Genomic DNA, 10,265 nt, shown 5'->3' with positions numbered 1-10,265 from the left:
CAGACAGACAGACAGACAGACAGACAGACAGACAGACAGACAGACAGACAGACAGACAGACAGACAGACAGGCAGACAGGCAGACAGACAGGCAGACAGAAGGCAGACTTCATCATGAGCTCTGTTACACAAAGATACTTTTAAGGGATTGAAATGTCGTCCAAAGTTCACACCACAGCCTTCTCTACTGTCTTGAATGCAATGCAACCTTGAGTGGAGATTCTACATCTGCATTGCTTGCTGTTTGGGTTTTTAGAATGGGTTTCTGTATAGCACTTTGTGACATCTAAAAAGGGCTTTGTAAATAAATTGGATTTTATTCATAGTGGAGTAGGGTGTGTGTGTGTGTGTGTGTGTGTGTGTGTGTGTGTGTGTGTGTGTGTGTGTGTGTGTGGTGAGCCTCAAGACAATGTCTTGACAACCAGAATCGGCACACTCACACGCACACACACACACGCACACACACACACACACACACACACACACACACACACACACACACACACACACTCTGCAGGCCTCTTTAAGGCGTGGGCTACTGCTGCCCTATGGTTAGAGTAGGGGCCAAGGTATTTCATTTATCAGGACATGGATACGTCTCCTAGAAGAGTCCTCTTCAGAAACTTGCTATAAATAACTAGCTGTCTGGCCTACTCAAGAACAATACTGGACACTATCACTGGAACAGCACTCACTACTGGAGACTATGGGGGGGGGGGGGGGGGGGGAGATACTACACATTACCAAAAGTATGTGGACACCTGCTCGTCGAACATCTCATTCCAAAATCATGGACATTAAAATGGAGTAGGTGCCCCCTTTGCTGCTATAACAGCCTCCACTCTTTTGGGAAGGCAGGGATTTGCTTCCATTCAGCCACAAGCGCATTAGAGAAAGTCGGACATTGATTTTGGCCGATTAGGCCTGGCTTGCAGTCGGCGTTCCAATTCATCCTAAAAGTGTTCGATGGGGTGGAGGTCAGGGCTCTGTGCAGGCCAGTCAAGTTCATCCACACCTATTTCGACAAATCATTTCTGTATGGACCTCGCTTTGTGCATGGGGGCATTGTCGTGCTGAAACAGGAAAGGGCCTTCCCCAAACTGTTGCCACAAAGTTGGAAGCCCAGAATCGTGCTGTAGCGTTAAGATTTCCCTTCACTGGAACTAAGGGGCCTAGCCCGAACCATGAAAAACAGCCCCAGACCATTATTCCTCCTCCACCAAACGTTACAGTTATCACTATGCATTGGGGCAGGTAGTGTTCTCCTGGCATCCGCCAAACCCAGATTAGTCCGTCGGGACTACCAGATGGTGAAGCGTGATTCATCACTCCAGAGAATTGCGTTTCCACTGCTCCAGATTCCAATGGCGGCGAGCATGGTGATCTTAGGCTTGTGTGCGGTTGTTCGGCCATGGAAACCTATTTCATGAAGCTCCCAACGAACAGTTATTGTGCTGAAATAGTGTATATACAGTACTTATATATATAGTGTATATAGCTTGAGGACTTGTGTTAGCTTCCCGAGCTAATGCCTTTATCTCAGTGGGATAATATAGCATTGTGCCGTGCAAATGACTCAGGTTCCTTACCCTAATGAGACAGGACACAGGTCACCCTTTCTGAGCAGGACAGTCGCCATGCTAACAACAGAACAGCAACAGCAGTGAAAGACAGAAGAGAGACAAAGAGTCAACTGAAGGAGACTGGTGAATCAGACATGGAAAATACTCCTGTGCAGGCCAATCTACACACGCACACACCAACAGCGCGTCGATCACTGTGTCCGTCCACGGCTGTCAGTCTCATCTAAGTAGGTTCTATAATAGTGTGAAGGGTTAAAGCGGCAATCTGTGATTTACTACATACATTTTTTTGATTTTTTTAAATTCATGATATATAGCCATTGATTCTTGAATAAATACCTGATGAGCTTAGTCTGTCTAACCCCATCAGAACCCCAAAATACAGTTCAGGACAATTATATGGGCACTCTTGCACTTTTCTTAAACAATTCCCTATTTCTTCTCATAATAGGTTGAAATTGAAAAACACTTTTTTGGTCTCCAAACCTTGTAATTGGATTTTCAACATTACAGTACCTATTTTATAGTTGTCAACTTTAAGTTTACAATTTTTAAATGAGAAAATAAAGACATATTGGCATGGACAATATCATAGACACCCTGGAGCTGGGACTGGCTGAGACAACTGCAGACAAGCGCTTCCTGTAGCCATTAATGAGCTTGCTGCACGTTTCTACTGATAATTTGACCCACTCAGCAGCAAACTTGTCTGATTCTTCCATCTTTGAGGGGAGCCCTCCACAAACTTCCGTCTTACGGATGTGATTCAGATCTGCACTCTTCACTGGCCACTAAATAGGTGCTGCAATGTTGAAAATCCAATAACAAGGAATGGTGACCAAAATATATATATTTTTTTTTATGTCTATTTATTTTAGAAGAAATAGGGAATTATTCAAGGTGCGAGGGTGCCTATATAAATGTCCTGAACTGTATAAGCTTGATTTATTCCTTTTTACTGAAACAGGTGCAGGGTGGATGCTTTGTTATTGTTTGAACAGCATATTGCCCCTTTAAAAGAAGACAGAGGGCTTTAATGGGGCTAAGAAGAGGTTAAGTCCTCAACGTCATGAGAGGTCACTGACACATGCAGCATTCATGTAGTTGGAGAATGCAGCTGTCAACTGAATACACTTTAACTCCCTATACCTTAAAACACACATTTTACAGTTAGGGAATTACATGTTCACGCTCTTTCCATCCTATCATTGTATTATATGCTATATTTGGCTTAGGCTATATAAGGGTATTTCTGAGATTTGATGTTTGATCATATCGGAGGTGATGTGATTGATAAATGATAAAGATGATGAGAGAAGAAACAATATTAATCTATTGATTAATGTGAAGACTAGACCATATAGACTGGACCATATAGACTGGGCCATGTAGACTGGGCCATGTAGACTGGACCATATAGACTGGGCCATGTAGACTGGGCCATGTAGTCTGGACCATATAGACTGGGCCATATAGACTGGGCCATATAGACTGGGACATATAGACTGGGCCATGTAGACTGGGCCATGTAGACTGGGCCATATAGACTGGGCCATATAGACTGGGCCATATAGACTGGACCATATAGACTGGGCCATATAGACTGGACCATATAGACTGGGCCGTATAGACTGGGCCGTATAGACTGGGCCGTATAGACTGGGCCGTATAGACTGGGCCATATAGACTGGGCCATATAGACTGGGCCATATAGACTGGGCCATATAGACTGGACCATATAGACTGGACCATATAGACTGGGCCATATAGACTGGGCCATATAGACTGGGCCATATAGACTGGGCCATATAGACTGGGCCATATAGACTGGACCATATAGACTGGGCCATATAGACTGGGCCATATAGACTGGGCCATATAGACTGGGCCATATACACTGGGCCATATACACTGGGCCATATAGACTGGGCCATATAGACTGGGCCATATAGACTGGACCATATAGACTGGACCATATAGACTGGACCATATAGACTGGGCCATGTAGACTGGGCCATGTAGACTGGGCCATATAGACTGGGCCATGTAGACTGGGCCATATAGACTGGGCCATATAGACTGGGCCATATAGACTGGGCCATATAGACTGGGCCAAATAGACTGGGCCATATAGACTGGGCCATATAGACTGGGCCATATAGACTGGACCATGTAGACTGGGCCATGTAGACTGGACCATGTAGACTGGGCCAAATAGACTGGGCCATATAGACTGGGCCATATAGACTGGACCATATAGACTGGGCCAAATAGACTGGGCCATATAGACTGGGCCATATAGACTGGGCCATGTAGACTGGGCCATGTAGACGAGTGTGCAAACACACAAACATTTTTTTTATTTTATTTTTTATTTAATCTTTATTTATCCAGGCGAGTCAATTAAGAACAAATTGTTATTTACAATGACGGCCTGAACACACACACTCTCTGCTGGGGCTATGTTCAGCGTGACCCACTTCTAATGAAATGAGAGAACTGTCCAGTGTTTTAGCAAGATTACCTTGGAGAAGTAAAGCAGGAATGAACAGATAAATAATTTTTCTTTACGCAGCAGCAATAAGCAGAATGCAATAATAATAATAACAGGGAGGGAGGGAGGGAGAGAGGGAGGGAGGGAGAGAGGGAGGGCGGGAGGGAGGGAGGGAGGGAGGGAGGGAGGGAGGGAAGGAGGGAGAGAGGGAGGGAGGGAGGGAGGGAGGGAGGGAGGGAGGGAGGGAGGGAGGGAATAATCGAAAGATGTTTCATAAACGTAATCTGCAGAGAGGAGGCAGTCTGACCCACAGCTATAATCCCCCAGAAACATCGCCCTCTTCCTCATCATCTTCAAGCCCAGTCACACACACACACACACACACACACACACACACACACAACACACACAGCAGGGAGGGTCCATCTCTTTTATTAAATCAAAAGATCAGCAGGCAAGAACATGCTGTTTTTCTGATCAACCCCATACCCAAAACCTCCTCTTACAATCCACACAGCCCAAACACATGACATATATATTTATATATTTGTATATACATACAGTACAAAGGGATTTTCAGTTCCCCCCCCCCCAAAAAAAAAGAAGAAGTACTGGACAATAAATATATCCAAGAGAACAGGTCCTCCTTCTGTGTGTGTGTGTGTGTGTGTGTGTGTGTGTGTGTGTGTGTGTGTGTGTGTTGTGTGTGTGTTGTGTGTATTGTGTGTTGTGTGGTGTGTGTGTGTGTGTGTGTGTGTGTGTGTTAATATTAGACTACTAGTGGTGCAGGTCTCAAATCAGCCCTTTCCCTCACCATATGAATCAGGCAGAGGCAACATCTGGAAATGATCGTAAAACAGCATCTGCTCTGACACACAAACACACAACACTGACACACACACACACAACACTGACACACACACACACACAAAACACTGACACACACACACACAACACTGACACAAACACACACACAACACTGACACACACACACACAACACTGACACACACACATACAACACTGACACACACAACACTGACACACACACACACACACAACACTGACACACACACACACACACACAACACTGACACACACACACACACACAACACTGACACACACACACACACACGCCTCCCCTTAAAAAGCCAGCTGTCCCCTTCCCTTTGTACTATAACAGGGAGAGGCAAATGAAGCTCATCAGCTATAGATCATTTAACCAACTCCGTGGCCTTGTGGTTAGTGTCCGCGCTGAGATTGGAAGATTGGGAGTTCGATCCCCGTCCGAGTCATAACAAAGACCATAAAAATGGTATCGGATGTGTCTCTGCTTGGAACTGAGCAGTAAGGAGATAGACTGGGGGGGTTAATCTAGAGGCAATGAGGTGTACCTGTACATCAAAGCCGCCTCAGGAGAAAGACTCCTATGAGCCGTTCATCCAAGGCTCACGCTTTGGAAACAATATAACACATCCACAGTCCAGTCATTGTAATGTAACTGAGATGAGTGTGAATATAAGTCCTTTAAAAGGCTACTGGAGAAACAAAAGGTAGAGAAGTGACAGCTCTCTCACACACACACACACACACACACACACACACACACACACACACACACACACACACACACACACACACACAGGTCGGGAAAGTTGAAGGAGGAAAACAGTAATAATATCCGACAAACAAGACAGGGCAGTGCTTCTTCTGATGAAGTGGTTTAGGGCCAAGCTAAGCTCAGTGCGTTCATTTGTCAGGGGGAGGGATTTAAGGGACGGACCGTCCAGAACACTTTAGATTGGAATGCTTTATCATAGTTTCTCCTTCAGAACTAATCTACTTATGATTTTTATTTATTTTTATTTCTTATCATTTTCTTTCATTCAAAATGACAATCTGGACCATCTAATCCATCTCAGTTATCATCCTGTCCGTATGCTCTGCCCTCCAAATCACAATCAGCATTTAGGGGTTGGAACCAGAGTCTAGGGGACTTTAAGTAGAGAAGGGAGGAAGGGGGAGGAGGAAGGGGGCTGGGGGGAACGGGAGAGGGGGGTGGATGGATTCAGGGTTCAAAGAAACTCTTAATAATCAAGACAAGGGGGAATGGTTCTGGGTGGGGAACGACCAATGGAAGGGTTTCCCTGTGGATCCTGCTTTTTGTTACACATCCATGGGCTTATTAACACTAAAGATAATAATTACAATGGCAACGCTAGCTATTCTCTCTTGGAAATCGAAAGTCCTAAACTGTCCTATGAAATGTTCCAGCTGTCTTGATTTCCTAGCAACAAACCATGTTGACTTAGCAATGTTCCAGGAAACACATCTGCTCCAAAAGGACTCATAGAATAGAGAACCATTTGGACAAACTGGCTGCTTTTTCATACATTTTACATTTTACATTTACATTTTAGTCATTTAGCAGACGCTCTTAACCAGAGCGACTTACAGGAGCAATTAGGGTTAAGTGCCTTGCTCAAGGGCACATTAACGTCATTTAGCAGACGCTCTTAGCCAGAGCGACTCACAAATTGGTGCGTTCACCCTATAGCCAGTGGGATAACCACTTTACAATTTGGGGGGGGGGGGGGGGGTTAGAAGGAATACTTTATCCTATCCCAGGTATTCCTTAAAGAGGTGGGGTTTCAAATGTCTCCGGAAGGTGGTGAGTGACTCCGCTGTCCTGGCGTCGTGAGGGAGCTTGTTCCACCATTGGGGTGCCAGAGCAGCGAACAGTTTTGACTGGGCTGAGCGGGAGCTATGCTTCCGCAGAGGAAGGGGAGCCAGCAGGCCAGAGGTGGATGAACGCAATGTCCTCGTTTGGGTGTAGGGACTGATCAGAGCCTGAAGGTACAGAGGTGCCGTTCCCCTCACTGCTCCATAGGCAAGCACCATGGTCTTGTAGCGGATGCGAGCTTCAACTGGAAGCCAGTGGAGTGTGCGGAGGAGGGGGGTGACGTGAGAGAACTTGGGAAGGTTGAACACCAGACGGGCTGCGGCATTCTGGATGAGTTGTAGGGGTTTAATGGCACAGGCAGGGAGCCCAGCCAACAGCGAGTTGCAGTAGTCCAGACGGGAGATGACAAGTGCCTGGACCAGGACCTGCGCCGCTTCCTGTGTAAGGCAGGGTCGCACTCTCCGAATGTTGTAGAGCATGAACCTGCAGGAGCGGGTCACCGCCTTGATGTTGGCGGAGAACGACAGGGTGTTGTCCAGGGTCACGCCTAGGCTCTTCGCACTCTGGGAGGAGGACACAGCGGAGTTGACAACCGTGATGGCGAGATCATGGAACGGGCAGTCCTTCCCCGGGAGGAAGAGCAGCTCCGTCTTGCCAGGGTTCAGCTTGAGGTGGTGATCCGTCATCCATACTGATATGTCTGCCAGACATGCAGAGATGCGATTCGCCACCTGGTTATCAGAAGGGGGAAAGGAGAAGATTAGTTGTGTATCGTCAGCGTAGCAATGATAGGAGAGACCATGTGAGGATATGACAGAGCCAAGTGACTTGGTGTATAGGGAGAAAAGGAGAGGGCCCAGAACCGATCCCTGGGGGACACCAGTGGTGAGAGCACGTGGTGCGGAGACAGCTTCCCGCCACGCCACTTGGTAGGAGCGACCGGTCAGGTAGGACGCAATCCAGGAGTGAGCCGCGCCGGAGATGCCCATCTCGGAGAGGGTGGAGAGGAGGATCTGATGGTTCACAGTATCAAAGGCAGCAGACAGGTCTAGAAGGACAAGAGCAGAGGAGAGAGAGTTAGCTTTAGCAGTGCGGAGAGTCTCCGTGACACAGAGAAGAGCAGTCTCAGTTGAATGACCAGTCCTGAAACCTGATTGGTTTGGATCAAGAAGGTCATTCTGAGAGAGATAGCAAGAGAGTTGGCTAAAGACGGCACGCTCAATAGTTTTGGAAAGAAAAGAAAGAAGGGATACTGGTCTGTAGTTGTTGACATCAGTGGGGTCGAGTGTTGGTTTTTTGAGAAGGGGAGCAACTCTCGCTCTCTTGAAGACGGAAGGGACATGGCCAGCGGTCAAGGATGAGTTGATCAGCGAGGTGAGGTAGGGGAGAAGGTCACCGGAGATGGTCTGGAGAAGGGAGGAGGGGATGGGGTCAAGCGGGCAGGTTGTTGGGCGGCCTGCAGTCACAAGTCGCAGGATTTTATCTGGAGAGAGAGGGGAGAAAGAAGTCAAAGCATAGGGTAGGGCAGTGTGAGCAGGACCAGCAGTGTTATTAGACTTAACAAACGAGGATCGGATGTCGTCAACCTTCTTTTCAAAGTGGTTGACGAAGTCATCCACAGAGAGAGAGGAGGGGGGGGGGGGGGGGAGGAGGATTCAGGAGGGAGGAAAATGTGGCAAAGAGCTTCCTAGGGTTAGAGGCAGATGCTTGGAATTTAGAGTGGTAGAAAGTGGCCTTAGCAGCAGAAACAGATGAAGAAAATGTAGAGAGGAGGGAGTGAAAAGATGCCAGGTCGGTAGGGAGTTTAGTTTTCTTCCATTTCCGCTCCGCTGCCCGGAGCTCTGTTCTGTGAGCTCGCAGTGAGTCATCAAGCCACGGAGCTGGAGGGGAGGACCGAGCCGGCCGGGAGGATAGGGGACACAGAGAGTCAAAGGATGCAGAAAGGGAGGAGAGGAGGGTTGAGGAGGCAGAATCAGGAGATTGGAGGGAGAAGGATTGAGCAGAGGGAAGAGATGATAGGATGGAAGAGGAGAGAGTAGTGGGAGAGAGAGAGCGAAGGTTGCGGCGGTGCATTACCATCTGTGTAGGGGCAGAGTGAGTAGTGTGGGAGGAGAGCGAGAGAGAAAAGGAAACAAAGTAGTGGTCGGAGACTTGGAGGGGAGTTGCAGTGAGATTAGTAGAGGAGCAGCATCTAGTGAAGATGAGGTCAAGCGTATTGCCTGCCTTGTGAGTAGGGGGGGACGGTGAGAGGGTGAGGTCAAAAGAGGAGAGGAGTGGAAAGAAGGAGGCAGAGAGAAATGAGTCAAACGTGGACATAGGGAGGTTGAAATCCCCCAAAACTGTGAGGGGTGAGCCATCCTCAGGAAAGGAACTTATCAAGGCGTCAAGCTCGTTGATGAACTCTCCAAGGGAACCTGGAGGGCGATAGATGACAAGGATATTAAGCTTAAATGGGCTAGTGACTGTGACAGCATGGAATTCAAATGAGGAGATAGACAGATGGGTTAGGGGAAAAATTGAGAATGTCCACTTGGGAGAGATGAGGATACCTGTACCACCACCCCTCTGACCAGATGCTCTCGGGGTATGCGAGAACACATGGTCAGACGAGGAGAGAGCAGTAGGAGTAGCCGTGTTTTCAGTGGTGATCCATGTTTCCGTCAGCGCCAGGAAGTCGAGGGACTGGAGGTTGGCATAGGCTGGGATGAAGTCAGCTTTGTTGGCAGCAGAACGGCAGTTCCAGAGGCTGCCTGCGACCTGGAACTCCAGGTGAGGGGTGCGTGCAGGGACCACCAGGTTAGAGAGGCAGCAGCCGCGCGGTGTGGTGCGTTGTTTGTGTAGCCTGTGCAGAGAGGAGAGAACAGGGATAGGCAGAGGCATAGTTGACAGGCTGTAGCAAATGGCTACAAAAATGCAGAGGAGATCGGAATGAAATGAGCTAAGCATCTGGGAGAGGAGAGAGGGGGGCCTCCCTCACCAAAAACTTCTACCTCAGAAACTAAAATTGTTTCACTGAACCACCCGAACAAAAACTCTCCCAACTTCCACCTTTAGAAATCAGAATTGTTGTGAACCACAGTTGTTCAATGTTTAAAGGAATAGACTCAACCCACTTTATTCAGCTAGCCAACTATGACACCATAGCTGACTAGCATGCTAGCATCCAATAACACACAGTTTAACACACAGTTAAGCACCAATACTCACAACAAACCACCAATAGTGTGTTAACTAGCTAATTAGCATGCTAGCATCCAGTAACACACAGTTTAGCACAAACACTTGGTCACAGCAAACCACCAATAGTGTGATAACACACTAAACAGATCATTCGTGTCTGTGTCAAGTTCCTTTCATGACGCAGCAATGATTCAACGTTGGCTAGCTAGGACAAGTATATTGTAATTAGCTACTACCGTACCGTTCGCTGGTCTTGTTGGGTAGCTAGCAATGGCCACTGTGTTGGCTTTGTTTGAAGAACGGCTAGCTAGCTAGCTTCGTGCTAC

This window comes from Coregonus lavaretus (genome assembly GCF_964263955.1).
Source record: "Coregonus lavaretus genome assembly, contig: HAP1_SCAFFOLD_4630, whole genome shotgun sequence".
Classification (NCBI taxonomy): Eukaryota; Metazoa; Chordata; class Actinopteri; order Salmoniformes; family Salmonidae; genus Coregonus; species Coregonus lavaretus.
Note: the sequence above shows the minus strand (reverse complement) of the source record.